Below are 6,467 nucleotides of genomic sequence, written 5' to 3' on the forward strand. Positions count from 1 at the left end.
TGACTCTAAAGCTTTAATATAATCAGGTCCGCTGTAGCCCATGCAATGCCTATTGTAGGATCAGTTCATTTAGATCATGCGGATTCCTTTAACTGCACTGCACTCAGAATAAACCTCTGAGCCATTTTAATGAATTGCTAAGCGATCCTTTTTTATTAATCTCTGGTATTGATGTTGACATAAACAGCTCTTATTAAGGTTGCCCTCCTGTCACGATGTCAATGGGAATATCAGAGTAAGCTGAGATTTATGGCCTTGTGGTGAGGTAGCTGCTGATTAAATGGCACTCACAGGTCTGTAAAAGCTCAGCCCCAGAGGTTTTTAAAAGGGCTGCACTTCAGCCAGCCGCCACTATGGACTGATGGGGCAGTGTGGAGCAAACAGGAGCAGAACTCACTTCTCCACCAACACTCCACAGAGCTCCATGGTTGGTGGAAGAAGATAATACTTTGTAAATGTCTACATGTGTATATATATATATATATATATATATATATATATATATATATATATATATATATATATATATATTGCACAGAAGGGATAGAATACCATTGCCCCCCATACAGATCAGCTCACATGCACACACGCTCAATCCAGCTCTTCGAACAAGGGTCCGGAGGCCTGGCCTCTGTAACCTGATTGCCTTCGTTAAGTAATTAGTCTCTGGCTGACCTGTGTGGGGTTCCTGGGTAGAGTGAGGTATCACTTGCTTATTGGATTGGGAAGCAGCACAGCCAGCGGCCGCGTTAATAATTCACCCCCTCCTCCTTCCCCTTATTGGAATGAGCCAACTAGATCAGGGACGCTTTACACAACTAGCCAGAGTCCAGAGACAAAAAACGCACAGATCACTCGTTTCATCATTGATGTCAGAATGATAAGTCCAGACTATTGATCAGTGCTCAGTATTACTCACACCAACACTGATAACCACTTAAGACAAGAAAAAAAGGCAGACAGACAGACAGGCCACTTCAACCATATGAGACTGCCTGGACCAGAACTGATAGATTGAGCACAGGTACAGTCCTGTAATTCAACCTTACACTGCCCATATAGGCACCCAGGCCGGAGGAGATAAGGTGAGATCAATGTGGATGTATTTGCAAGTAAGGATTCACTGTTAGTCATGAATTAAGCATTTATGGAGTATTAATTAATCATGCAATAGCTTGTGAATAAGTTCTTCAAGACAATTACTCAGACATTATGAGTATCAGCTCTCCCCTAATACCCAGCCATGAAAATGAAATATGTAACACTATCTCATTGTATACACAGCACTGTAGAGGGAGTTGAAGCGGAGCTGTTGAGTGGTGTTGAAAAGGTTAACTTATACAAGAATCGTTGAATTTTCAGAGCTCAGCTCTGAACAGCTCGCTGTTATATAATGGCACGGGTGATGAATTATTGATGGAGGTAAGAGGTGAGTTTCCTCCCGGCTTTCCCACCTGTTCAGACTTCTGCCTGCTGTCCCCTAGCCATCCACCAGGGGGAACCTATGAGCACAAAGCTGCACATGACGAGAGCTGCAGAGGCAAAATTGGCTCCACTTCTCAGCTGAATGAGTTTGCGTTTACCAGCCCGAATAAACAGAGATTAGAAAACTAAAATGAGAGCAGAGAGAGAGAGAGAGAGAGAGAGAGAGAGAGAGAGAGAGAGAGAGAGAGAGAGAGAGAGAGAGAGAGAGAGAGAAAGCCGGGGCCTGTCTGTGCTGCAGACAGGCGGTCAGTCACCCGCTGAAGTTGCGGTTACTGGAAAGGTAACATTATATCATCGGTGTGGAGAGCTCAAAATTCAAAATGGAATTACATTGGAAATTAAATGTTATCAAGTCATCTTCCTCGTACAGGAAAGACAGCAAGGCGATCATTCACAGATTGGATTGGCTGTTACCTATTTGCTGAAGAGCATTTTGATTGGACCCAGAGTCGCGTTCCAAGGTTCTGACAAGGGCACAGGGGTCTCTTTGATTTATTCTAGCTTTAAAAGCAAGTAGAAACCAGGAGGAACACTGCAGGAGTGTCAAACAGACCTCATTTTGCTTTTTGTCAGCTTTCTTTTACTACTATTAAATATACAGTGGCACATTAAACTGTGGTCAGTAGGTGGCAGGGTGGGCTAGTGGCAAAGGCACAACCACATGGTGTGCAGGGTGACTGTACTGGCCAGGCACATGGTGAGCTCAGACAGACACCTGCAGTGCTTGTCCTCCTGGGGCTGATAGCTGGCTGACATGCGCTGTGAAGCTTCCAGGACCCAAGAGGTACTGGGTTCGGTCATTGGATTGGAGGACCCTCCTGAGCTGTTGTGGGGAGTTGCTGAAGTCAGGGGACATGAGTGGGGAGAAAAATACCCACCCACACCCAAACCCAGAAGCTGCCAGACCAAGATAGTTAGTCTAAAATCTTAGTTACTACACCTTTAAAAGAGGTAAAGTGGGGGAGGGAGGGAGAGAGAGAGAGAGAGAGAGAGAGAGAGAGAGAGAGAGAGAGAGAGAGAGAGAGAGAGAGAGAGATCGTGTCCTCATTCTAATGACAGTCTGCACCTCATTTATCAATCCTGAAAAACATACATCATCAGCTTTTTTTGACTACGTGCCCTGGGGCGCTAGGCTGCTGTGTATTAGATATTTAAAAATTATATATTCACATATATTATTATCATTTTTTTTATTTCAAAGACAAAATGCATCTTTAAATGGATACGCGGTCTTGCCATTTTAAAATGTGACTTTTGTCTTTTGGGATCACAAATGAAGCGTATTAACTTTATAGACGGGTTGAGGAGGGATTTTAACAAAAAGAAACAGCAGTTTTTTTATTCGTCTACAATAGAGCTTGAAGGTATAATAACTAATATTGACCTTTTCTATTGATCGATTAATCGTTCGATCTGTGGCTGATTGATCAATTAATCACACCTATTTGCTAGGGATACCACATTGTATTGAAAGACAACTACAAGTAGTCACATTGAGTGATGCAATCTGACATTGTCTTTTGAGCTTTACTGCCCGTTTGCATTTGCTTCACCCAAATTCAACACCTACAAGAAAAAGATTTTTAAAAAATACATCAAGAAAGTATACATTACTGTAAATGACCGGCAGCACTACAGCCTAGAATACTGCAATTAACAAATCCGATTTTGGTACACTGTAAGCTTTTACATTTCAGACTAACAAATGGAACTTGCTGTCTGAGTGCTATTTAATTTAGGTTGGCTGGAGAGAAATGGCATTTATTTCATGCGATATTATTTTAGTTGGCTGAAGAAAAAGTATGATATAGCTGTTCATTTTATGATACCGTTTGAAAGAAACACGTGTACGAGAGACAGAGCGAGCTAGAGAGATGGAGTGTGTGCGTAGGAGAGTGTGTGCATACGAGAGTGTGTGTGTTCGGGTCCCTGCTGGGATCTCTTGTCATTCTGTCTGAACCACCTGTCTGAAAGACTCCCAGCCTCCCAGTAGGAGCTCAAAGAGCTGTGCGGGATTCTCTCTCTCTCCCTCGCTACTGCTCCTCTTCCAGTCCTGTTCGCTAAACAACCACAGTCCCTGTGCTCTACCCTGCATCCATAACCAGCCTGATCAAGATAAAACTATAAGAAATGAAGGAGCTTATTCTGAAAGAAGAATTAACAGAACTAGAAAAATATCTGGAGCAGGAAGACACTGACTCTCAGAAAAGTTTCCTTGGCCATCGATGGAGCATGCTGTTCTGTTCTGTTCTGTCCCTCACTTCCTGTGCTGACGGTAATATGAGCCCATATGGGTTCCTTGCAGCTGGTTTCACAGATCTTGGCTTACCTAAGTCAAGTTAATGCTAATCGAGGTCTGTAACACTGACTGGATGTGTTTCAGCACATCAATAGAATCACCATTGTTTTTCCATCACCTTAAATTCACTAACAAAACAAAGTCCTGTAGGAACACTCTGTAATCCTGAGAGTCTTACCCTGTCCCGGGTCTGCCTCTTCTCTAAACTCCAGTCACTATCTGAGGCCAGCAGGCGAACACAGACACAGCCAGCGAGCAACAAGAGCAAAGATCCAGACTGAAGGCAGGCTCCCCTCCCTCCCTCCCTCCCTCTCTCATCCTGACACTTGCTGGTCTGGGGGAGGATGGCGTTTGCTCGTTTCCCAGCACAAGTGTTAATTAAGATTCAGCCAGGCTGGCACCAGGATGCCAGCTCTAATCAAGAGCTGCCATGGAGACTGGCGAACATTTGACAGCCTTCATCTAAACAACAGAGCTTGAAATAAGGAATCTGGGACATTTGGGGGGCACCGGTGGACCTCAAAAAGTTGTTTATCCGTCTGTTGCTTCTGGTTTACACAGGATCACTCTAAATTAAGCATCATTACCATAATTGTTAAAATTGGTTGTCTCTCTCCGTTTCTTTCAGCTATGGAGATGTCTCAAGGCAAATAGGAGCAAAATTTTGATGCAAGGTGCAGACAGTCAGCAGGGGTGACTTATGGCATGCTGACCCTCTATATATATATATATATATATATATATATAATATATATAGTTAACATACACATGTTAAAATATCTCTTTGGTAACATATTTTTAACTACCTAAACACTTTTTTCATGGACAAAGATGTCTCATTTTTTGGCTACCATTATCAATTAAGAGAAGCATGACTGTTAATGTATTTCGAGTTCTGATGATCCTGAATGTTCAAGGGTTGTGTGCAGCGGTCAGACCACACTGTCGCACTAACGGCAGCTGATTTCACAGCCAGGGTATATTTAGTCTGTCCACGGGTTACGCTGGCTGTATGATGTATAGTTCTGATTACAGCACCGCTTTGGGAAGGGAACAGGCAGAGCAGGAATCAGATTTATGAGTTGGCTGGGACATTGTGAAAGTGTACAGCTCCGCTCCTCAACGCTGTGCGTGGGCAACAAGAAACACGGCACGGACTTCAGAGGATCACCTCTCTTTATCAGTGTATTAGAAGGGTAAGGAGCCTCAAATGAACCTGCCTCTCTATGCTTTCAATCGCTAGCATACATTATTAACGTCAGTCTGCTCCATGAATTGTCATTCCTATGGATAACACACGAAACACAATGCGAGGCGTGACATATTCAAATAAACAGAAAAAAAAAACAGAAACAAAAAAATGATTCAGAACCAAATTGATCCTCCCTCCCCCCATGATTCAGAGAATTTAAGGTTTTTTGTGTTTATGTGAAATAGAGAGGAGAGAAAAAAATACATACATAGAGAGAGGAAGAAAGAGAGAAGCAGAGGGAAGAGAAAGACCGGTGCAGCAGAGTAAAAGGCTGATGACAGCGTGACCTTGGAAAGCCAGTCAGAGTCCCTGACGTGGGGATTCCTGTTCTATTTCTAGCTTCTGCTCTCTCAGGAGCAGCGGGAGGCTTTCTGAGCGAGCCTGTCTTCACAGCAGCACAGGACAGCCAATCAGAACCGGGCTCGTTGCCAGGCGACCGGACTGAAAATAACTCAGGAGCTCGAAATAACTCAAACACACCCAGTGCGGGTACTCACTGGCCCTGCTAGACCTCAGAGTCCCACCGCGACGCAGCACTCAGCCTCAGCACTGCTGGGGAAGACAGCTGGCTCACTGGACTCGGACACGGTTCCAGGGTTGGCTCGAACCCAGGTCCACGCTGGGCTGAACAGAAACAAATTGCAGCATTAACTAACGGACACCATGTCTTTGCAGTTTAGCGTGTGGGTAGTATACATTAATCATGCTGGACTCTACTCTGTGCTGCCACTGTGACTATAGTTTAATGGTACTGTATGCCGCAAGAGTTTCATTCATAGTATTTTACAAAATCGTTTCCTGTAAGAGAGTTGAGCATTGATGCATTTGTTTGAGGGGTGCTGCACATAGAGGAGTATACAAACTGGCAAGATGAGGAGAGAGGTCCAGGAGAAAGGGTTGCATTTTTTGCAAAGCAATTCTACCATTCTCAGACAAAAGCGTCTTTTAAAAGCTTCCCCTGACACAGATACAAGCTGTCTAGCTGGAGAGCTTGCCTGGCTTTGTTCAGGCAGTCAGCGGTTTGGATCAGTGCTTCAACAGCTGTCTCCCAAAACTGTTCCTACATCTGACTGTCCTGAAAAGTCACGTCCTGCACAGACTATTGACAGCAATGCAATCATTTCTGCTAATTACCTGTTTTTTGGAATCCTGTCAGAGGGAGTGACCCCTTAATATGGATGCATATAGAGTTGGCCTCATTAGCACGTCTTTATAAAACAGCAATGAAAATAAATAAATATGTCATTTTCTGAACAGTGCTTTTTTGTAGTATTGATTTATGCACGTTTATTTTTGTCCTTTCACCTGCCCAAAGTGCTAAATGGAAGCCTGATATCATAAGAGACATGCGGACATGTTTCTTCATACAGTGTCTGCAGCATGTAGCAGCCTTTAAATGAAGAAAACAAAGGGAACATCTGCAAGTTCTTA

The 6,467-nt window shown here is 43.6% G+C and overlaps 1 protein-coding gene across 4 annotated transcripts in view; it reads right to left on the reverse strand.

Annotated features, from left to right (window-relative positions):
- LOC121300900 (small conductance calcium-activated potassium channel protein 2-like) overlaps positions 1-4,127 on the reverse strand; it is a 43,506-nt gene extending 39,379 nt beyond the window's left edge. For 3 of the 4 annotated variants that reach the window (XM_041229871.1, XM_041229870.1, XM_041229869.1), the window contains exon 1: positions 3,963-4,047. The gene's annotated coding sequence lies outside the window, so the exon portion shown is untranslated. Of the gene's footprint in view, positions 1-3,962 lie in introns of all 4 variants that reach the window. The other variant, XM_041229873.1, reaches the window with a different exon arrangement.
- Between the last annotated feature and the right edge of the window lie 2,340 nt (positions 4,128-6,467).

The sequence above is a fragment of the Polyodon spathula genome, chromosome 26 (genome assembly GCF_017654505.1).
Source record: "Polyodon spathula isolate WHYD16114869_AA chromosome 26, ASM1765450v1, whole genome shotgun sequence".
In the NCBI taxonomy this organism is placed as follows: Eukaryota; Metazoa; Chordata; class Actinopteri; order Acipenseriformes; family Polyodontidae; genus Polyodon; species Polyodon spathula.